This window comes from Heterocephalus glaber, unplaced genomic scaffold, assembly GCF_053883595.1.
Source record: "Heterocephalus glaber isolate CG9 unplaced genomic scaffold, H.glaber_assembly_v1.0 deba00001463, whole genome shotgun sequence".
Taxonomy (NCBI): Eukaryota; Metazoa; Chordata; class Mammalia; order Rodentia; family Bathyergidae; genus Heterocephalus; species Heterocephalus glaber.
In genome coordinates this window covers 19,320,091-19,345,230 of record NW_028258310.1, presented here as the reverse complement: position 1 = coordinate 19,345,230, position 25,140 = coordinate 19,320,091, and the positions used below count along the sequence as shown (strand labels likewise).

The following is a 25,140-nucleotide window of genomic DNA, read 5'->3' as shown; positions in this document are numbered from 1 at the left end:
GATTATAGGCATGTGCATCACACCCAGCTAGGTTTTCCTTTCTAATAAAAAAATAATGTCATAGTTGTTACCCTGTCTTTTTAAAAACATTAAATAGCATGAAAGCTTCTCCAGGTCAACTCTAGAACATTCTTTTAAATTCCTGTATAAATTCCATCCAATGGCCAGATGACAATGCATCCAGCTTTTCCTTTATTAATAGCATTTGGTTTATATCCAGATTTTTGCTATTAGAATGAAAAAGTAGTACTTGTTTTCAAGGATAAATTTAGTACCTGAGTTTTATAAACACAGGTCTAGATACAAACTAACAAAGGAGTTTGGAAGGTCATTGTACACTGTACATGACTTCTATAATAATCACATGCCTCTGTCTGAACACAGACTCATTTCTAGTACTCAGCAGTGAATTAAGGTTCTATATATAAATGGAAAACAGACATTCACAAAAAAGACAAGAAAATTTTTTGAAAAATGTGTCTTCATTTACTTATACAGAATAATTTCCTGGGTGCTCTATTTCACACAAAGACTTCTCATAGATTGAAATACACATATGAAAGAAGCCTAAAAAAATTCAAATACCTACATGCATGATATTTTAATATCATCTGGTTGAACATTGGGTAGGAAGCATTCTAATTTTCTTCTAGATTGCTACATCTTAGCTGAGAAGTAAGCATATGAGCTTAATGCCTGTGGAACAGATTTCATTTTAAGAAAAATAAACTGCTTATCACACAGTGATTCTGAAAGACGTGGATCAAGGCAGCCATTCATGTGTTTTGTTTTGTTTTGTTTCAGTACCAGGAACTGAACTCAGGACCTTGCACTTGCCAGGCAGATGCGGCACCACTGAGCTAAATCCATGGCCCCATTCATGTGATTTTAAAAGTCTCAATTGTAAAATCATCTGGCTCATAAACTTTAGAAGATCTTTCCCCCTTAAATTATTTGTGCTATTTAGCTCCCAAACCAATCTTTCAAAAAAAAAAAAATTGCGTTCCCAAGTTCTTAGTTTTAGTCCATTCTATATAGCTAATGGCATTCATCTTCCAGAAAAAGCACATTTCTCAGCTGCAGTAGCTTTGCAGATCACCTTCCTCTTTGTTTTCATTAAATCTAGGGCCAATTTTGCAGGGACCTTAAAGGCTGGAACCATCATCCTTTCTGTTACAACTTTCCCTGTGGCACAAGCTGAAAGCTCAAATCAGATGTTTGCTAAGGCAGTTTTTTTAGTAGGTGGTACACATTTGGGAGTAGTAACTGAGATAGGATGTCACTGCTAGATATCACATGGGGATGGGTATAGGGTGAGGAGATCTTGTACAGGGAGAGCTAAAATCAGGTAAAATTAGAATCATCAAGGTACATTCTTTGCATAAATTTGGAATGATAGGGCCAAGAGACTGTGGGGATAAAATCATTTCTACTGGCAGAGATGTACATCTGAAAAGAAGATGATTTATTATGACACAAGTTTGTCTAATTGAAACTAAATATGAGAATGAGGCTTCCAGAAGGGAACAAGACCAGTAATTCAAAAGCCAGATTTCTTTAAAAAGTTTATCTTCTATAATTATCTCTCTTAATTTGTTTTTTGGGATTCACTTTTTTGTTGTTGTTGTTGTTCTTTTTTTGGTACCGGGGATCAAACTCGGATCCTTCCGCTTGCAAGGCAGGCGGCGGAACCACTGAGCTAAATCCCCGGCCCCTGTTTTTTTTCTTCACTGGGGATCAAACTCAGGACATTGCACTTGCCAGGCAGGCGTGGCGCCACTGAGTTAAATCCCTGGTTTACTCTTAATTTGTTTCATTCTTTCCTAACTCTACAGACCAGCTCTCCTCTTTTCTACGGCTTCTAAATGTGTATTTCCTTGGTGCTAGTTATCCATGAAAACCTAACTTCTGTTTCTAATTCCTAATTCTAAATTCCTCAGGGAAAGAAAAATTGATTGAATCATCTTGAATCAAGTGACTACCTATGGTCCCATTAGCTGTGGGCTTACAGGGCTGTGGGTAGGAAGGATAAATCCAAGAAGAGAGGAGATCTGATAGTTAATGATGGCTTTAACAACTTGCTGATAGCTGCTATTCTCCAGGTGTATACTAAACATCAATGTATAGGATTTTGGGAAGTTAGGACCTAACAAAACTTATTTAACAATGAGAAAATTGAGTCCTAAAAAAATAGAACAACTCCTTCCATGTCAGACAGCTAGAAAATCATAAAACAGTCATTCTCCTATTACCATGCAGTGGAGGGCCAGAGGCCGCCAAGAATAAATGACAATACCAATTTCATTATATCTTTGAGAGCCATTACTATAATTTAGAGAGGCCATGCTAATTTTATAAGGAGATATACATACATATATATATTCTTTTACTCAGAATAAAATATCAATATTGATTTCTCTTTAATGATTCTAAAAGTGAAACAGCATTTCAAAAATATACAGAAGTATAGAATTTAGAAAATAGCAAAAAAAGTATCTACATTAGACTTGCACTAAGAGTTTGGAATTGATTCTTCCATTCCTTTTTTGATACATAGATAACCGGTGGTTGAAAGGCCCCAATAAATAGCAGCCATCTCCCTTGCCTAGGGTACGGAATTAATTGATAAATAAGATAAAAGATTGGCATAAAAAGGCAAAAATATTAATTTTATCAATGATAAAGATGAGTTAGGGGACATAGGTTAGTTTGAGTGCCTAATTTGATTGTTAAATGGACCCCAGAATTAGCCAGATGATTCATCACAATATCAGGCAAAAAGAACAGCACTGAGGAGAAGAAAAGAATTATTATTCTTAGCAAGAAGCTCAGTTCCAAGGAGGAAAAAAGGCAGAGATGAGACAAATATTAATTGTTTATTCTTTCCAAAATTGCCAGACAGATATGTCGCTCTAATCTCCTGAGGCAGAGAACAAAGGGATATAGAAAAGCTAGAGCTGTGACTGAGTTTCCATTTCATAGAAGGAAGCAGTAAAAGGGAGAAGATGCATTTTTCAATAAATATGTATAAACTTTTCAAAGATAATACTAATCTTACTTTCTGAATTTGCTTCTCCCCTCAAATACATTGTAAATCTTTTAGTTATTTGCATAGTATTTCATGATATGGTTACAATTTATCTAATCAGTCCCCTGTTAGAAGATATTAAAGATCTTTTAAAAGTTTTGCTATCACTAGGCATGGTGGCACATGTCTATAACTAGCACTCAGGAGTTTGAGTGTGAAAGCAGCATGGGTTATGTAGTGAGCTTTAGTCCAGCCTAGTTTATATACCAAGACTCTTCTAAAAAAACAAAAGTAAAACAAAACTAATTTTTACTACCATAAACAGTGCTACAGTGAATACTTTTACCACATTTGGGATATTAGTTCAATTATTCCCACAGGATAAGCCTCAAAAAGTGGAATAAAATGGAATAATTAAAAGAATATTCATATTAAAAAGTTTAATATGCATTTCAAAATTGGCCCTGGAAATGTAGTATTCTCCTCCCCAGCAATTTATGAGAATTTTGACCCCTTATACAATATTACATGCTATCAGTCCTTCTCATTTTTGAAAACGTGATAAGCAAAGGATTGTATTTGCATTTTTAAAAACTTCTTGAAGGTGCACATTTTTCCCCATCTCTTCCATCAGAAAAGTATAATTTTATGGGTGTAACTTATGTTATCAACTATTTATCAGAACACAAGATGCCTTTAAGTGGGTGTGCAGCAAATTTGGCTTTGAAACACTTTGAAAAATTGATGGTGTTGTTTGGCCCAGTGGATATATGAGATAAAATACAATGTGATCTCAGAATCAATATTCAGTCTATATATTTGTGCAATGGCTAATTACCATAATAAATGCAGACTTGACATTTCAGCAGAAGGAACATAGTGCATTAGGCCTGTGTCCTGGGGAGCTCACTAGATCTGGAGTTTAGAAACCATCAAGCACAGGGGGGCCAATTGCCTTGGCTCTAGAGCTCCCTGCTTCAGTCTTCATGAGGACCAAACCAGAGGATACAAAGTTTTGTTTTCCTTTTTCCCAAAAAGAAAAACCTGAGACCCATATGCCATTGTTCCTGGTTTTTTAGGTACATGAATGAAAGTATGAATAATTCCCCAAGTAACAGATCTGGAGCATGCTCCTTGTAGGTATTAGATTTATTGAAAAAATACTAACAATGCCAACACAGGAAACTTTGACACTGTCTAATTATTTATCAGGAAAAATAATTTTTAAAAGTGAATATCTGTAGAGATCTTAGAAATTGTAGGACACGGAGAAAACATAATAAATATGATCTATTTTTTAAAACTTGACAATATGGCATCTGAACTCATTTTGTGCTACTGAGAATTAATTTCTGTTTCTTTCTCTTCCCAACTCTCCAATATTCCTTATTAAACTCTCTTTTAATTTTGTCATCTACAGTGAAAATCAGGTTATGGTTGAAACTTCCAATAAACACTGAGGAAAAAAAAACAAAACAGAAACTCAACAAGCTGCAAAAAAAATCATTGTACCTTAAAGTTAATCAACCTAATATTTAGTTAGGTTAAGTTTTAACTTTTCCAATTTCATATAGAATATATGTTTACTTTTTCTGAGTATATATGCATACCTTAAACATAAATTAAATCTGAGAGCAATGGTGCACACCCATAATCCCAGCTATTCTAGAGGTTTAGGCTGGAGGACAGCAAGTTTGAGGACAGTCTGGGTAACCCTGTCCAAAATGAAATTTAAAGAGAGGGAGGGAGAGAGAGAGAGAGAGAGAAAGAGAGAGAGAGAAACAAAAAAGGGCTGGGTCATTGGTTGAGCACTTGCTCAAGGCCCTGGGTTCAATTGCCAGTACTAAAAAAGAAAAAAAAAAAGACCTTAAAAATGTTTAAAAATTAAAAAAGAAAAAAGAAAAACTTAAGTCAATGTTTTTCTGGCTTAAATTTTGAGGATTTATAAAGAATACTCTTAAAGTTACTTTTTATTTCAAGAAAACATGCACATTTTAGGTTAGTAATTGGAAAGGGAAAGCGTCCAGAAGAAAGCTCGTCACTTGCAGAGACAACTATTTCATTCTTATTAGAAACCCAAAAATCATTTAATGTTATATTTGTTTTCCCTCCCTCCCTCTCTCTCTTCCTTCCTTCCTTCCCTCCTCCCTCCCTCCCCCTCTCCTTTCCTTCTTTTTCTTTTTCTTTTCTTTTCTTTTCTTTTCTTTCTTTCTTTCTTTCTTTCTTTCTTTCTTTCTTTCTTTCTTTCTTTCTTTCTTTCTTTCTTTCTTTCTTTCTTTCTTTCTTTCTTTCTTTCTTCTTTGCCTGCCTATGAAGAGCAAGTAAGAAAGTAGAGGGCTAAGAAGAAACTTAGTAATGCATGTAGATTGAAGGCACACAAAATGGTTCTACCCATATCATACTAAAGAAACCATAAATACCATTTTGTTATTGAAGGGATAATATAAATGAAATCATAGAAGAATCAAAATAAAACAAAAATGCGTATCTATTAAACACTTATTGGGAGAAATTTCTAAGCTTAAGGCAGTAAATTAAAGAACAGGGAATGTAATAGATACAATTATATAAATTTACTTTGTATTCGCAAAGTAAAAATAATGGAAATGAACTGCCGAAGTTTAACAGAACATATGATGAAGAATAATTTTTATCACATTAAAAATCATAAAAATCGGTGAGAAAAAAGCTCAGACTCCGAAATATATGATGGTTTACCAGGAAATTTTAAAATGTGGAAAATGTTAGACTGTTCAACCTCAGTAGTAACCAAAGGTAAAAAATTGAAATAATTACACACCCAATGTTATCTGTTAAATTACTAAGTAGTGCTGGGGGGTGTAGCTCAGTGTTAGAGCATTTGTCTACCTAGAATGCATAGGTTCTGGATTCAATCCCAAGTACTGAAAAAAATAATTTGTAAGTATTTTTTTAAATCCTAATTTCTGATCACTACACAGGTGGGAGTTTACACTTCACTCCTTTTTCTACTCTGGGGGAGCATTATTGACTTGATATTTCTAGATTCTCTATAGTTGATTCCTTATTCCACAGAGAAAAATACTTTTCTGATAGGATAGTTTGAAAGGGTAAATTGAGCATGCATAAACCATCTCTGTTCCCTTTCTTTCTCTCAGATCAAACTCATTTGGAGCCTTATTCTACCCAACTCATGCTGATATGATGGGAATGCCTAACTTGGGTTCAATTCTAGACACCAGTGTAACAAACATATTTGCCTAAAGATATTAGCACATTCTACAATATCAGATTTGTCAGTGATAAAAATGACATTTCGGTCTCCATTTACATTCTTTGTTTCACATGTCCATTGCTTTAGATATTGACCACAAAAGGGGCACTAATTATTGGGATCTGTCAAAATCTAACCTTTATCACCACATACTCAAAGCTTTAAAAATGTTCAAAATATTTTGTTCACTTCCTGAAATTACAGTTAGACAAAGTTTAGTGCACTAATATCTTCATTACATTTTTATTAATGACCCAGTGAGGGTTTGTGCACCCATGTTGAATTTACTAAAGTTGTCATTAAAAGGCAAAATCAAAATGTAAAATAATATATATGCTTGTCATTAAACCAATATTTTATAGCACCTTCTTTGAGCCAATTATCTTGCTATGTAAGGTGAAATGAAAGAAAATATAATGAATATTGTAATAATGTTTATTTTAAATATTGGGACAAAGCCTGATACCTCTTTCTGATTGTACCTCTTTGTCTTTTTAAATTAGCGTGCATTACTCTTATGATTTTATACATTATATACATCAATCAAGAATAATTGAGAACTTCTAAAATTTCAACAATAAAAAAACCCAGTTTTAAAAAATGAATGGTTAAAGAAAATGTGACATTTACACATAATGGAGTATTACTCTGTCATAAAGAAGAATGAACTTGACTCATTTGTAAGAAAATAGGGACGTGATTATGACACTGTTGGGCGCCGCCGTACTTAAACAGGACCGATCTTGTCCAGACTGAAAACGCTGGCAGGAGTGCGTTCTCTGCCATGGCGGGCACTGGGTTGGTGTCCGGAGAGGTAATGGTGGATGCGCTGCCGTATTTTGATCAAGGCTATGAGGCACCAGGCGTGCGGGTAGTGGCTGCGGCTCTGGTAGAGAAGGAAACTCGCAGATACCGACCTACCAGGAACTACCTGAGCTACTTAACAGCCCCAGATTATTCTGCTTTCAAAACTGACATAATGAGAAATGAATTTGAAAGACTGGCTGCTCGACAACCAATTGAATTGCTCAGTATGAAACGATATGAGCTTCCAGCCCCTTCCTCAGGTCAGAAAAATGACATTACTGCATGGCAAGAATGTGTAAACAATTCTATGGCCCAATTAGAGCACCAAGCAGTACGAATTGAGAATCTGGAGCTAATGTTACAGCATGGATGTAATGCCTGGAAAGTATATAACAAAAATCTAGTTCATATGATTGAACATGCACAGAAAGAAAGAGCTTCAGAGTGAAGGAAACATATTCAAGATTTAAACTGGCAGCGGAAAAATATGTAACTCACAGCTGGGTCTAAATTGAGAGAAATGGAGTCAAATTGGGTGTCCCTGTTCAGTAAGAATTACGAGATTGAACGGACTATTGTGGAACTAGAAAATGAAATCTATCAAATTAAGCAGCAACAGGGAGAAGCAAACAAAGAAAACATCCAGCAAGACTTCTGAAAAGGCTAACTTGCTGAGTAGAAAGGAAGAAAAGCTGGGCTCTTACAAACATCAGCCATCTAAACTATCCCTGAACCATGAAGGACAACAGCCTCTTACAAAAACCATTAGTGGGTAAATGTTCAGAAACCATAATGTATGGATTATTATAATAATTGTATCGACAATCTTTGTGAAATAAAGGTTATCAACTTGGAAAAAAAAAAGAAAATAGATGCACCTTCAGACCATAATGTTGAGATAAATCAGACACACAAGCTTAAATATCACATGAGTTCTCTTATGTGAGAAACCCAAAATATGAATAAAGAGCCCAGTAAAAGATAGATAATAGGGGGTCAGGAATTTAGCTCAGTGGTTTCACTGCCTGCTGCACAAGTGCAAGGACCCGAGTTCGATCCCCGGTACCAAAAAAAAAAAAATAGATAATAGGAAGGGAGATATATCTTTTGCAGATGGGAAGGGGACCAAGAGATGGAGGGAAGAGAGGGGAAGAAATGAAAAAAGAATTAAGATGTGTTATGTGTATGTACCAATTTCCCAAGAGGAATATAATCGTTATGTACTGCAAACATGTACTAATAAAAAAATTGAAAAAATGGTAGGAAGACAGTTCTTCAAAGAAGATATACTAATAAATGATAAGTACATGAAAGGAAGCTCAACATTACTAATCATTAGCAAAACGCAAATCAACATTGCAATGAGATACCAGCTCACATCCATTAAGATGACTACTGTCAAGATAAAACAAAAGACAAAAAAAGAATGGATGTTGATGAGAATGTGGAGAAATTGGAGCTCTTGTGCATGGTTAGTGGTACAGTAGTGTAAAATGGTATAGCTGCTGTGGAGAACAGTCTGGCTTTTCCTTGAATAATTAAATATAATCTTAAAGTGGGAAAGATTCTGTAAGAAGGTATCACTTCCGGGGTGCAACCACCAACCTTATTATGTTCCCGGGTCCAGACTCTCAGTCCAGTATGGAAATAAAGGAAAGGAGTGCAAGGAAGTTGCCAAACAAAACCGAGTTTTATTGCAAAGAATCTCTTTTCCGAAGAGAAGGGGGCTCCAGAGCTGGAAAGCCCCTAATTTGGCACCTGTGGGGTACTCTTATTGGGGTTTGTGTGCCCCCCCCTTGATCTCTCCCTCAGTCTTGGTGGGGAGGACTTGTCATTGGTCTTTAGGCTGTTGTTAGAGGTAGGATTTGTATCACTCAACTGCTTTGCGCTGCCTGGTTGCTATAGTAACCACTTGGCCTTAAAACATTCAACATTTTGGTTTTTTTAAGAAACCACAACCACTTCCCTTCTCTTCACTTCCTCTTTCTCCCCAGGCAAGTCTCTGTGCAGCCCTGCCAACTACAGACTCCTTTTCCCTACAAAAACAAAAGAGAAAATATTTGTATATACAAATATTTAAACTGGATTGCAAAACCCACAATGAACAAAATCAAAGACAAAATGTAGTCATGCAACTCCTAAGGATGTTTTGTTCAGTGACTACAATATATACAAAGGTAGTTCCATAAGATTACAATAGAGATGAAAATTCCTATGGTTCTAATATTTTACCTGTACCTTTTCTATGTTTAGAGACACAAATTCTTATCATTATTTGCCTACAGTATTCAGTACAGTAACATTTTGTACAGATTTAGCCTTGGAGCAATAGGTTATATTTTATAGTGAAAATGTGCAGTAGGGATACCATTTAGGTTTGTGAAGTGTATTCTATGAAGTTTGTAAAGCAAAATCATGTAACAACACATTTCTCAGGATATGTCCCCATCATTAAGTGACATGTAACTATTTATTACTATTCAGATAGAAAAAGGCTAATTTCTATACATATTAATAGCATTTACAAATTAATAAGAAAAACCAGAAGAGAATACAGCAACAAATAGCAAAAAAAGGAATTATTTAAAATGATGAATCAAATGTAGCATCATCTACTAAAATTTTTTTTAGAAATATAAAATAATACAAATATCTGATGGCCCCTCAGAGACCAACAGGCTAGAAATTAACTCTTGAACTGTCTGGACATAGGGAAAATTTTTACTTTTTTAAAGATGAAAAATTATTCAGAAAATATTGAATAAATGCAGTCCTATCTGTATTATCTACATACACTCAAGTGGGGATTGTTAGTTCTGCTTGAGCCTGAGACCATGCATAGTTGCCAGATTTAACAAAGCAAAACACAGCATATCCAGTTAAATTTGAATTTCAGATAAATAGTGAACAATTTTTAGTATGTCTCATGCAATATCTGGGGCATTCTTATAGGACAATACTATTTTTTAATCTGAAATTCAAATTTAACTGGTTTCTATACTTCATTTGACAGTGCTCAGATTCTACCACAGGCAAAACAAATCAGAAACTTTGGGGTTGTGTCCTGGGCATTATTGTTTTTAAAATTTTCCCAGGTTAGAATCATCCAATGCACAACTAAGAATGAGGACCACTGCTCTAGACAATGTTAGTTTTAGATGGATTTATTAAGTAAATCAGTATCTGAAGAATTGACTGTAGATGAATTGGTATCAAGGCAAACTAAATTCTTATCACAACCTTAGCATACTATTTTAAAAGGTTGTTCATCTGTGTCCTTGTAAGGTATGTCCTTTTAAGGTATTATGTGTTAATTCATTTTGTAGATATAATTTATAAGATCTCACCTTGAATTTGGCTCCTGCCTCTGGCTCCTTTCTTTCTTGAAATGAGCAACAAATGTCTTAGACTCCTTTTATGGAGATCCACCATATCAACCTTGTAAAGGAAGTTCATAACTGCTAAAGTACAACATAACTTCTATCTGAAGCCCATTAGATTAGCTCTCCGAAGAGGGCTCCTGACTGCAATCTTCCCTACATTGACCCTTCTCAGCTCAAAGCAGTTAGATAGAAACTACACCCTTTCTCCCCTAACCATAGTTAGAGATACTTCTTCAGAGGGGGGAATATTGTTAGACAGCTAAGCTAGTTAGAAAATATTACAAGGCAGTTAGGCAAGGCCAGGCCCTCAGTACATAAGTGAGGTGTCTTCTGAGAGAAGCAGTTTGCCTCTCTCAACTCTCAGGTAGGGCCTGGAACTGAAGATGTGAACATGCTCTCCAACTTGGAGGTTAAGGTTGGAACATCCTGGCTTTAGATCAGCCATGACTCAAAAATCCCCTTTTACTCTTTTGGATAGCTTTATTTTTCACTTGCCTGTGTGGAGAAACTGTAGGTAAGAATAATCCAGTGACTTGCAAGTGTTAAAGATGTAACCAGAGGCAAACTCAGCCCTCCTAACCCATAATTAAGTTAATTAAAGAAGCATAGTGAAAGGCTCCAATTTTGGTTAGTGTTGCTCAAAAAATAGATCAAACTTACTTTTCCAGACTTTTCCCAAAACAAAATGTCACCTGAGGGCACTTCTTTCTCTTCTCTGTAGCTAAAGTGCTATCTGTCTCCTCATCAGCTCTAAACGACCACTGTGGCAGAGAAGAATGGTCTGTTATTTGATGCCAAATTGAATCTGCAGAGATTCAGTGAACTACGACTAGAGAATTATTACAGTGACTCAGTATGTGTGTATCTGTTTGTGATTTTTAACACTGATAGCAAGCTAGACTTACTTTTAATTTCCTCTTAAATATGAGGATGTTTCAAAGTGTCCACGGTTACTGATTAGCCCATTGTGCTTCTGATCTTGGTGATAGAATGTAGCCAACTTTTAAACTAAAAAAAATTAATCTGTGAAGTTCTAACTGAATTTTCTGCATTTCAAGAGTGCTCATTCTAGGCATAGAAAAACATTAGTATTCTTCAGCTCAGTCTTAATTTTAATTATTCTTGTTGCCCTTTGGTTCTCACAGGCCACTGACCCATTTGAGTACTGGCAGCACTGGCACTCAGCTATCATCCCAATGTCCTGATCTCTTGAGAAGCATGCACTTCAGAAGTGGATTTGACTTTAAATAGTAGCAACCTAGAACCTCGATTTCTCCTGCTATGGGTAATATCTAAGGCAAAGAAAAGACACTCTCACATCAGATGGCAACTGCCCCTTGTCTCTTGTCTCCTGCCTTCATCTCTTGGGCACCGGTTAAAGGGGTCTCTCTGTAGTCCTGTGCCTATAGGAAAACATTGGTTTTAGATAAGTGAGAGTCCCAGAATTAAGCCCTCACACCTACATTATAACTTTTCTACCACAAGGTACCATGAGACCATCAAAATTAACTTCTTTGTTTGTACCAGTTTCCCAAAGTTCAGAACCCTCCCATCATCTCTTACCCAGAGAGTATCTCCTATGTAGCTTAGCAGATTTATTCCTCTTATGTTATATCCCTCCTCAACCCTTGAAACACCTCTACTATGCCCTCTGGTCAGTCATTAGCAAAATTTCTAATATACTAAACTTTTCTGAAAATTTACCTTCTTTATTTAACTGGAATCTGATTCTTCATTAATTTTTCTCAAAATATAATTGTGGTTTCTCCTTAGCCTTCTTACGACTGGGACTAAAGTTTAAAAACTCTCTTCCTTGCTTCTCATTGCCAATTTGAGGTCACTCTACCTTCCTTCTTCCTCACAACACTCATCTTAGAGTCTTCTATCATTAAACTTTGCCACCCACTATCTACATTAGTAGCATTTATCTACTGACTCCCTATCGCTCACCTTTATATCTTGAGGATTTTAACTGCTGATTCTTTGTTATTTTCTCCAGTACTATTCTAGTCTTAATCCCTGGTGATTTTAATATCTACATCGATTTTTTTAGTAGCCTAGTGTCCTCATCCCTTGATCTGTCTTCTAAGTATTAGTGTTCTACTGTTCTCAGCCATCTACTCCCATCTGAGGTCCAATAAAGACTTCATGCTATTAATCACGGAAACATTTCCCCAATCCCATCCAATTTTTCATAAATCCAAAACTTTCCCTACATCAGACTTGTTCACACAGATTAATGTAAGGAGAGAAAACATCACAATATTTCTAGCTGTTCTCACTTCATATCTGTGATTAAAAATTCCAAATTGGGCTTAATGCTGCCTAACAATCATATAAGGTAATTTTTTCTAGCCCATTTACTCTCCCTTCCTCATCTATTCTGCCTTGACTGCTTCATACCATGATAGTTTCCCAAACTTCAATGCACCACATCCTCTCCACTAGTAAAGCATTTTCTTTCACTGATAAATGAAGTAATCAGAGGAGTGAGTCCACAAGTTCCCACGTCCACCTCTTGGCCTGTCTTTGTTCTTTCATACTTTGCCTTACGTTCTGTGACTAGTAGATGAACTGTGTTCATAGCTAAGTTCACCCTTCCACTTGGGCTCAAATATATTTTTGTATCATGTACTCAAGGACATTGCTTTCTGCCAGCCCTATATTATTGATTTTCTTCTTTCTGCTGAAGGTTTCCCATTAGCATACAAATGTGTTATTTCTCACATCTTAAAATAACTACCAATGATCTCTTTTCCTTTCCTTTTCCTTTCACTTTTTCTTACAAAAACATTCCTTGAAAGATTCTTTATACTTAACATTTCTAGCTCCTCTCCTGTACTAATTTCTCTTTTTATAAAACTGTAAAACAATTATATTTTAAAAATTAGTGCTCATTGCTACTTGAAACATTCCATCAAATCCATAATCAATTCATGTCAGTTTTCTTTAAAAATATATGTTATTATTTGTCAATTAAAAATAAAATAAAAAGTCCCAGATCCAAACAGTTTTTATGAACTCTAGTGCTACCAACCTAGTTCAAACTACCATTAACTTTTGTCCACATTACTGCAATGGCCTTCTAATTTGTTTTCCCTTATTCCGTCTATACAACTACCAGTTTCATCTTTTTATAACATAAATCAAATCTCTATTCAAAACCCTCTATTGGTTTGTCATCATTCATTTTTTCTTTATAACACTTGCCACTACCTTATATACTACTATGTATGTGTACATTTGGAGCCTCCTAAGGGCAGAGATTTTGTATTATTCCTCCTTGTTCCCAGAACCTAGAAGAGTGTAGTGCCTAACACTTGGTTGGTCAATTAATATGTGCTGAATAAATGAATAAATCACCAAGTTTTAAAAATACTTTGGTATCTGATATTACAACCTGGTAAAACAGAGGTAAGCAATAATTATCTGATAACACCAGCCTTTGTAGCTACTTCATGGGATCATATCATGCACTATATTTTTCTCACATTACTGTAACAAAGAATTCCAGCTCTTCATTCTAAATTATGTTTTCTTCACTTGCATGGGTTCTGTTATAGTCTTTCTCCAGGAAGCAGCAACTAATAAGCTCTCCTTTTAAGTCTAATGAAAAGATGAAGGCCTGCATGTGACAAGTATGAGTTTCTATCTGTAGACATGATTTTCCACAGTGAGTTACTGTGATGAAGAACGTGAGAAAATCTATGCTGTGATTTCTCCAGAAATTTCTGTCCTGTCAAGACATAATCTATAAGAAGGAAAGATGACGTCCAAAAAGAGTTGTTAAGAGCAGTTATCAAAATAAAAGTTAAGATCATAATTTGTTTATTCTTTCCACAAATACTTACTGAACTACTACAGTGTTTCAGGCATTATGCTAGGTATGGGAGAAATAGAAGAGAATAGGCTAGATAAGCCTATAGTCGCATAGAATTTACAATAAAGTATAGTACAGCAATTAGACAGTGAAAAATATGTAAATGATTTTAAATTGTAATTAGTATTCTTAATGAAATAAGCATTGTGCTGTACTAAAAAAAAATCACACATACACAAAAACAGGGGGATTGTGGTAAGCAGAATTATGCCTCCCCAACACATCTGCAACCTAGTTCCCAGAATCTACTAATGTTATGTCACAAGGCAAGGGGGAATTAACATTGCTAATTAGCTAACCTTGAGCTCAAGAGATTGTCCTGGATTATCTGGGTGGATCCAATATTATCACAAGGGTTCTTAAAAGTAGAAGAGAGGCAGTAGAAAATATGTCAGATTTGGGGAAAGATTTGAGGATGCTGCACCACCGGCTTTGAAGATGGGAGAAGAAGCTACAAATCCAGAAATGCAGGTGCCTCTAAAAGGCAAACAAGGCAAGAAAATCAATTCTCCCCTACACTGTCCAGAAGGAAAGCACTCCTAATAATACCCTGATTTTAGCCCAGTCAAAAATATTTTAGCCTTCTGACTTTCATAAATATTAGAAAATAATTTTGATTTGTTTAAAGCCACTGTAGTAATTTCTTACAACAGCAAATAGAAAAATAACACAAGGACTTTAGATAGGAATGCCAAAATATGCTTCTCTAAAAAGGTGTCACTGCATCGGATTTGAAAGCTTGGAAGGAACATGTCAAAGAAAAAGCTCATGATAACACATTCCAGGAAGAGAAAACAGTGAACTCAAGATTAAAAAGGGATTTATATGTTCTAAAAACTGATAGAGATCAGAGTAATCCAAATGTGGTGATTGAGGGAGAAAGTAATTAACAAGAGACTGAAATTTAGATAGGAGTATTTTATGCAGGGCCTGATAGGTCATATTATGGAATTTAGATTTTTGCTCTCAGTGCAATGGAAGACATTGAATGGCTTTAAACAAAGGCTTGACATGATCTGTCTTATGTCTTTTTAAAGGCATGCTTTTTATTGCAATATAACAAGCACAAATTATACTGTACAGGTCAATAAACTTTTAGAGTGAACATACACAAATATCTACCACCAAGATCAAGAAATAGAATATTACCAAATCTGAAACCTCACAATACTCATTTCCAGCCTGCATCTCCACCATTATCCAGTACCCTCATTTTCATTATCTTAACATAGTTTTTCCAATTACTGAGTTTTATATAAATGGAAGCATATGATTATTTTCCTTTGCTTATGAATTTTTGCTGAATATTATATTTGTGAGATTTAGTCACATTGTTACACATACTTTTTAAAATTGGCATTACTGTATATATTTCTGTATACACAGTAACAGTATATTTGTCCATTCTATTGGTTTTTTTCCTTAAATTCTTTTATTGGTACATTTTAGGTAAACAATACATTTACACTTATCATTGGGTGCTTGTACTTGTACATGATGTATCTTGGTTCTTATTATTTTCCTCATTACCTGTCCATTCTATTGTTGAAGTACATTTGGATTGCTTCCAGGCTTGAGCTCAGATGAATTTATGTTGTTAAAATGATAAAAGCAAGGTACTGGATATTTTGGTCAAGATGAAGACTGGAAATGGGTACAGGGGAGATTTCAGGGATTTGGCAGTATTCTATTTTGTGATCTGGGTGGTATCTGGGTATCTTCACTTTATAAAAAATTTATTGGGCTGTACCACATGATGCATTTCTACTGAGTGGGTAAATACATTTCATTGTGATTTAAATTTCCATTTCTTTGGTGATTAATGATGAAAGTCCTTGCTTATTGGTTATTTGGATATTCTCTTTCATTAAGTGCCTGTTCACTGACCTGATACTTAGGATTTGGGGAGATCATTCTGGATTCTATGTGTGTAGTTGAGGGGGATTATTTTACCAAAATTTAAGCATTTGTCTGGTCTTGATACAAGATGAAGTTTGGTATATTCATAGAATATTTACAAGTGTTCCCTCATAGTGGAAATGCTATAAAAAGGCACATATGTTGTACAACACCATTAAAGTGCAATTGATCTGAAAAATTAATCACATAACTGTGAGTTAAATCATGTTTGATCTGATCTGTTAAGATACCTAACTCTTGTCCTCCCCAATACCAAATTTAAGTAAGTGTCCAGCTGGGGATGTACCTCTTCTGTGCAAGATCCTGAGTTTGATCCCCAGCATTATAAGAAAAAGAGACAAAGAAAAAATTAATCATACTCTTTTATGAACTGAATTTATAAATGAAATGGTGTCTTTTAAATACAAGCTTTACAGTAATTCAGTAATTTAGGAAAAGAAAATGCAATGCTGCATAAAATTTCATTTAATGGCCTCCAGGAAAATTAATTTTACTAGTTTGAAACAGAGTTAGATGAATTCTGAGACATGAATATGCGGAGGAGAAAGGACATATCCAATTAATGGAATTTCTGGCTGCCTCCCCAGAAAGATTCTGTTAAATCTTACACTACAAGCTAAACTGGCCCTCTCCAGCAAGTGGCAAGCCAGTCGAGTACGAGGTGGGCTCCACCCAACAATAAATTAACCTTGTACTGCATGTTTTATTGCTCTGCCCTGCATTCTGGCAGGCTTTCTTCCACTGTCTTTCCCTTTGAGCTCGTTTGCTTTATTTATTCTTTTTTTAAAAACCGCTTAGCTAGAACTCTTAGTCTTTCCTCTTACCTCCTGGTTTTCTCTTCTTCCTCCCTCTAATTTTTGTTCCTAGGTTAGCAAAGCCAGAGCGGAGCCTTGTTTTGTTCTTGTTCCATCACAGTTATTGGCCCCAATAAGTAAACTGCTTATTTCATCTTTCGAACCTTCATAATTTCTATTTGTCGTCTTACTGTGCTACCTCTGGTCCTTTCTTTTATTAGAGGCCAATGACCCCCTATATCTACGGCTTCTGAGGATGGAGTTGCTTTTCATCCACGCACTCTGCTACAACAGACACTGCAATTTCTACTGCAGTCCCGAGTAAAGAGATGCATGTTGGCAGAAATGCAGAGCAGCCACACATTCAAGGCTGGCAGGTCGGGCGCTAGGCCACGTCCTGTGCACCGCTCTCCTTCAACCACAACTTCCTGGGGTTGTTCTATATTTGAAACGCCTCCTGCTAAATTAATTCCCCGGGAGCGGAGGTAAAGCGAGCAGGAGGGAGTGTCTGAGGGCCGAAAACTATAGTCGACTCGCCCTCTGCTGGTTAAAGATGTGAACTGTCGCCTCCGAAGCAGTGAGAAAGCAAGCAATCCGTAGGAGGATAAATTATACCTAAAATTCGTCTCGATTTAACCTATTTGTCAGTCTCAAATTTGTCAGTCTCAAATAGCTATTTGTTCGTCTTTATCCAACACCGAGAATTAAATAGGTTCGGATTCTAAACTGTAGTCCCAGGTAATATGCTATCTTGAATCCATTTTAATATGCCCTTGGGTTTTTGCCGTTCGAAACCGCGAATGGAAACCCTCACAACGTGCTCTTTTTATCTAATTAGTTGCTAGGCAACTGAAAAATGACACCTAAACCGTCACTTGCAGAACACTTGTGCTTCAGTACTGTCTCTTTGCCTAAGATAGTAATTTCACGTGAACAAAAAGACAGCTGGTGTTTGTGTTAATTCATTGGAAAAAGAGAAAAAGCACTCTGTCCTCGGGCTCCTTTCTTAAGGAAGCTGCCTGTCAGCTTTGTGCAAAAAGAGATATTGGCCGCCATAACTCACACAGACTTTTGTACCGCCTTTTCTGTTTTACGCATTTGTCGGAATAAACCAACACACGGAGGTCGGGTAAAATCTAACGTCTGTCTCACAGCAAGGCAGCATTTACAAGGCATGTAGATTCCAGCAGGAAGTGAGAGAGGAAAAACAAACAAACACAGGATTTTGCAGCAGGGGGGATTATTTGATATCAGTTGGTTTTCCTGCCAGTTTAAATGTTCCAAATCAAGATGTTTCTAACCCCCTCCACATCTGGTATTGTAAATTAGTCAGTCACGCGGCCCTTGGAACCGGTTGGGGTTGGCCAATTACTTCGTCCGGTGAAAATCTCTGCAGCGAGTCATGGGACTAGACTAGGCGGTGTCGCTGTCCGTCTCCAGGGTGCTGAACTCTAGGCGTGGCCAGGGAGATTTCCTTTACATGACAGCTTCCGGTAGGGCGGGGTCGAGGTCGCTCTCTAAAAATTGGATCCATCTGCCACCTGGTGGTTGATGAGGAAAATGCTATTGATAAAGTTCAAAAAGTACTTGGATTGAGACCCTAAACTCAATACACAAATTGGAGGGCTTTGGGAATTTTAAACCTCAGCAGATGGTTTTTGAGAGATATATTTTTAAAAGTCAGAGCGGGAGACAGGAAAATAGAAGTTTCCAGAATAATCACTAACTACCACCCACGAAAATAATTTACAAATATGTTAAAATTTCTCCAAGTATTTATCACAACACATCTTATCAAATAGATATTTGAGAATATCTTATATAAAAGTATTTTCTATAGTGTTAAAAGAACATATTTTGTGAAAGTAAATGCTAAGGAAGTTCTATTTTATTATCAAAACACATTCAAGGAAGCTAAACCTTGAGTACTGCTCTGATCTCAGTTTCTGGAGGACAGAAAATGTGGTTATATTTAGAAAGTGCTAGTCTTATTTCTTTCAATCTTTTCCAGGGCTAGGGTACAAGTTATGAGACAGTTGAAAATATGGGGCACTTATGGCATGCTTATTACTTCTGGTGTTTTCATTTTTACTATTTTACACAATGATGATTAAATTACTTTAAATTATGTATATACAACTTCAGGCAAGAGGCCCTTGGGTACCTTTGCATGTAGATATTCTTTAATAGATATCAATAAAAAACACGAGAAAGAGGTGATGATATTCCTCATTGAAATGTTATTTTTTTTCCTAAAAAATACATGGAAAGATGGATACTTTTTAAAGAAGTTATGAAGTTAGAATCCCAAGTGAACATGTAATTTCTATATGTCTCTGATAGTGACTTCTTTTTCCCAATTAGTTTGACAAAAAGTGATTTCTATGTAGCCAGAAAACAGAGATCTCACTGAATTTTCAATGGGTGGGTTACAGCGTAAAACTGATTCTAGTAAATTGAGAGTAAATTTCTTTCTCAAACAAAAAATCAATTTCATAAAAAAACTAGATTCATCCAAGAGGCACACTTAACTTTGTCAACTCAGTTATTATTTGGTATTCTTATGTATATTTTTCCTTTAGTAATACATGGAGCTTAACAGAGAAAATAATAGTTAGCATTTTTGTTTTAAGATTCAAAACAAATTTTATTGACATAGGAATTGAATTTAGAGTTGTTAATTGAATTATCTTCAATTATAAAATGAAGAAATTGGCCATAGTTCAATAACTAGAATAATTATTAATCTAGTCTCCCATTTGATTAAATTAGAAAGTTTCTAAGCACTTCCAGATTTCATGGAAAGGCATCTATAGTCTATACTACCAATGAAAAACAAGAATAAATAAGGCAGGAAAGCCATCTGTTTAAAATAAGAATGTAATATAAATCTGGTCTATTAATGAGATTGGTTTATACCATGGCTTCTTATGTTACTGTGGGAGAAGGATATATATGCACGTTGCACAATAAGAGTCATTGCCACATAGAGCAGCAGATGGGAGATCAAGAACAGCTGCAATAAGCTGAGCTACTTAAGAAAGATTTCTATCCCCAAAGCATTGTATTTCTGCCAAATGAATGAGACCTCAAATGCATGAAAGGACACAATAGAGGAATAGAATTCTGAAATAGTAGTAAAGTTTAAAACTGCAGGTGTAATCTCAATGTTTTAAAATACATTTGCCCCTGAAAATAGAGGGTTTTTTTTCAGGCTTATGAAGTATATGAAAGAAAACTAGAGAAGATCCTAGATATTAATATGCTCATAAATGACTGATAATAAATATCTATATTAAAACTTTAAAACTACTTAAAGTTTGGATACAGTAATAGAAACAACAGGAGAAAACTTTCCAATACTCTAGCTAGGCACTGAAGATGACAAAATTCTCAACAGAAAAATTTCAGAAACATTTAAACTTGTGATTTTGAGGTAAGTAAATAAGAATAAATGATATGTTTTACATAAATATTAGAATAAATTTAAATCTAAACTAATTTTATAAATAGAAAATAAGACTCTTGAAGGACAGATTATAGTGTAAAAATAATTTTTTATCCAGTGTTGGGGCTCAGAAAATGACATGCAAAAGTATGGTCCACTGACACACTGAATTCTTTGAACTAAAAGTCAAAGTTCTTTGGACTTTTTTCTGCCCTTTTCTTTACCCTTTTTTTTTTGTACTGGGGATCAAACTTGGGACCTTGCACTTGCAAGGCAGGCAGACTTTACCCTTTTACTCCACTGACATGAATCATAGAAGTGAAAATTCCTCTCCCCCCACCCAGTGGGTAGTGGAAACTAGAAATCCTCTTTTCCAAAGCAAGCCTTCAAACCTAGAAGTATTATTCCAACCTTCCCTTGCCTTTCTATGTAGGAGCTGACCAAAAGAAAATTCTCTGACCTGCTTGTCTAAGAGAGAGTTGTAGGATCCTTGTACAAGAAAGATCTGACCTATAACTCACAGGAAGGAACACTACACAGATAGGCCAAGAAGAATCTGGACAGGTGATCTTGAGGGTCTCTACTATCTATTACCATCATATCATAGCCTTTTTGTCCATCACATTTCTAGAAGGCTATCCATTCTTCATCAAACCTAAGCATAAAAATAGTTTTCCCTGGGTCTTGGGTCTTCATTTCTGAATGTGCTTGTGTCATATAAAAATGCAAATAAATACATTTGCTGTTTTTCTATTGTTAATTTATCTTTTGTTATAGTACTATCAGTTGTGACCCTTATGATAGGTGAGGAAAGATAAAACATCTATTGTCCCTACATCAATGGGACTAAGTATATTTCTAATTACATTAGAAATAATTACTAAGTATATTTTTTGACCTGCTAGAGTAGATTTTCAAAAATGACACCAGGTATAGTATAATAATTTCAAATTTCTTTTATGTAAGTTTTAAGATTTAAATAATGAGTAAACATATTGCTGGGATTGGGAACCAGGTATTATCACTTTGGAAAAAGAGAAGTGTAAACATGAAATGCGAAGATGAAGAAGCCTATATTAATGGATTGAAAGTATATGTACCAGCAACACACAAAAATCAATAGCTTTCCTCTACATGAATGACAGACTCACTGAGAGAGAAATAGGGCAAATAATTCCTTTCACAATAGCATCCAAAAAACTGAAATACCTAGGAATCATCCTAACAAAAGAAATCGAAGACCTCTTCTCTGAAAACTATGGCACTCTGAAAAGAGAAATTGAAGATGATATCAGAAAATGGACAGACATCCCCTGCTCCTGGGTAGGAAGGATTAATATAGTGAAAATGGCCATACTTCTAAAACTGCTATATAGATTTAACGCAATTCCAATTGAGATCCCAGCAGCATACTTCATAGACCTCTAGAAAACAATCCAAAAATTCATTTGGAGCAAGAAGAGACCCAGAATAGCAAAAGCAATTCTAGGTAACAGAGACATGGCAGGGGGTATCATAATCCCCAACCTGCAACTCTACTACAAAGCTACTGTGATAAAAACAGCATGGTACTGGCAAAGAAACAGACTTGAGGACCAGTGGAACAGATTAGAAGATGCAGAAACAACACCAGACACACTCAGCCATCTCATCTTTGACAAAGGAGCCAAACACCCTCACTGGAGGAAAGATAGCCTCTTGAATAAATGGTGCTGGAAAAATTGGGCTTCAACTTGCCAAAGATTAAAACTAGACCTGTATCTCTCACCATGCACTAAACTAAAATCAAAATGGATTAAAGATCTAAATATTAAAATAGAAACTCTGAACCAGTTGGAACAGAGGTTAGGTAGAACCCTTGAAGACATTGGTGTAGGAAAAGATTTTATGAACAAAACCTCAGTTGCCCGTGAACTAGCACAAACAATCAACAAATGAGATCTCTTCTTATTAAAAAGCTACTGCACAGCAAGAGAAACCACCAGCAGTGTGAAGAGACAATCCACAATGTAGGAAAAAATCTTCACCTGCTCTTCCTCAGACAAAGGTCTACTATCTGGAATCTATAAAGAACTTAAAAAGATCACACCTCCCAAATTTAAAGACCCAATCCAAAAATGGGCATCTGAAATGAACATACATTTCTCAGACAAAGAAGTAGAAATAGCAAATAAATACATGAAAAAATGTTCAACGTCACTGGTCATTCAAGAGATGCAAATGAAAACAACGCTGAGATTCCACTTCACTCCAGAAAGAATGGCTGCTATCATGAAATCAACCAATAACAAATGCTGGTGGGGCTGTGGGGAAAGAGGAACACTGCTCCACTGCTGGTGGGAGTGTAGACTGGTGCAACCACTGTGGAAATCAGTATGGAGATACCTCAAAGAACTAGGACTGGAAATCCCATTTGACCCCGCTATTCCACTGCTGGGGATCTTCCCCAAAGAATTAAAAGAATCATACCACAGTGATATATGTGCACCCATGTTCATAACAGCATAGTTTGTAATAGCTAAAACTTGCGAACAGCCCAAATGCCCATCAACTGGAGACTGGATAAAAAAATGTGTTTTTTTAATAAAATGGAGTACTACTCAGCCATAAAAAATGAGAAATTAGAGACATTTATAGCTAAGTGGATGCACATTGAGGCAATACTCTTAAGTGAAATAAATAGGACACAGATGTGTAAATACCGAATAGTTTCTCTGGTGTGAGAAACTGAAAGTGTAAATAAGGACTAAATGTATAATAGGTCATGTGAAATAGGAAGAAAAGGGGCAAAGGGGAAGGAAGTGGGAGGGCTAAGGGAAAGGATAGAAGGGAATGGGATTAATATGAGAAAATAGAAAAATAGGAACAAAATTTTTGTAAACAGGGAGGGCTGGAGGGGTTGAAGGGAGGGCTGGGCAAGGGTGAAAAACAAGAACCAAGAGAGACTATGTAAAGGTGCAAATTTCCAATAATGAATGTCATTATATTGTATACCTAAAATGTACCAATTATTAGAATGAATAATCGATAATGTAAAATAGGAATAAAAGGTCCAAAGGGGTAGGGGTAGTGGGAGGCACAGGGGAAAGGTAAGAAGGGAAAGGAAAAAATGATGAGAAATGGAAAAAATGGAAATAAAGTCTTTGTAAATAGGAAGGGTGGAGGGCATGAAGGGAGGGCTAGGAATGGGGAAAAAATAAGAACCAAGATGCATTATATAAAGGTACAATTCCCAATGAGAAATGTAATTGTGTTGTATACCTACAATGTACCAATAAAAGAATTTAATCCAAAAAAAAACACAACAAAGTATATGTACCAGGATTCATATATATATATATATATATATATGTGTGTGTGTGTGTGTGTGTGTGTGTGTATACACTTATGGAATACAATAAAAATATGTATTATTTTAAGGTAAGCATTGTCCATGCATATTAGAAACCACTGGCAGGGCCAGGGATGTAACTCAGCAGTGCCACACCTGCCTGGCAAGCACAAGGTCCTGAGTTCAATCTCTGGTATGGAAAAAAAGAAACCATTGGATAGTAAAATTGTTTGAGGGAACAATACTTCCCAAAGTTTCAAATTTAGGTTCACAGTTTCCAACCTTCTCTTCAAAGACCATTAATTGTTTATAAAAAGAGTTAAAAAGTACATTTCACTGAGAAATTTGATTCATACTATTGCATGATCAAGCCACCAAACTTAATACTGTACCCTAATAATAGCATAAAATGGCATGATATGCCTCCTCATATGGTACAACACCACCTATGTGGTATTTTTATCAAAATATTAACCTGAATCTAATCCAGAGGAAATGATAAAAATTCCAAATTGAGACATATGCTGTGAAAAAAAACCCTCTTAAAAATAGTGAGGTTGGCTGGGGGAGGAGAATCACAAGTTCAAACCCAGCCTGGGCAACTTAGTGAGACTCTGTCTCAAAATTTTTAAAAAGGGCTGAGAATGCAGCTCTGTGCCCAAGCCCTGGGTTAAATCCTCAGTACCTAAAAAGGAGGGAGAGCAATGTCTGAAAAAGAAGTCATTTGTCATGAATGAAATCAGAAAAAGTGTCATTAAAAGGTCTTCTCTTAACTGTGCCAGTTAAAAGAAACCAAAGAAACATAATAAAAGCAATGTGCAATCATTGGTTTAACCCTAGACTTTAAAAAAACATTCATAAAGGACATTATTGAAACAATTGGTGAAATTCGAGTATGAAGTGTATATTAGATAATAATACTGCATTCATGTCAAATTTCCTGAGTTGAAAATGTTGTGGGTGTTATGTGGGAGAATGTCCCTGCTTGTGAACGGTACATGTTGAGATATTTAGGGATTATATATCATAATTTCTGCAACTAACAGCAAAATAAAGTATGTACATATTAGTTAGCTATTTCATATCATGAATGAAACAAAACACTCCCAAAATTAGTAGCTAACAACAACATTGATTCCCAGTCATGCACCTGAGATTCAGCAGATGTAGGATAAGTTGTGCCTTGTTTTCAATAGTCAGGTTGTATCTAGGACTGTTCCACATGACCCTCATTATCCTTTAATCGATGGGTCATCCAGAAGATGCTCTTTTCATAAAGGTGGACAAACCTAATAT

General features: G+C 35.7%; 1 pseudogene; it reads left to right on the top strand.

The window, feature by feature from the left end:
• Positions 1–7,052: 7,052 nt before the first annotated feature.
• Positions 7,053–7,889, top strand: LOC101704941 (pre-mRNA-splicing factor SPF27 pseudogene; annotated as a pseudogene).
• The last annotated feature ends 17,251 nt before the right edge of the window (positions 7,890–25,140 follow it).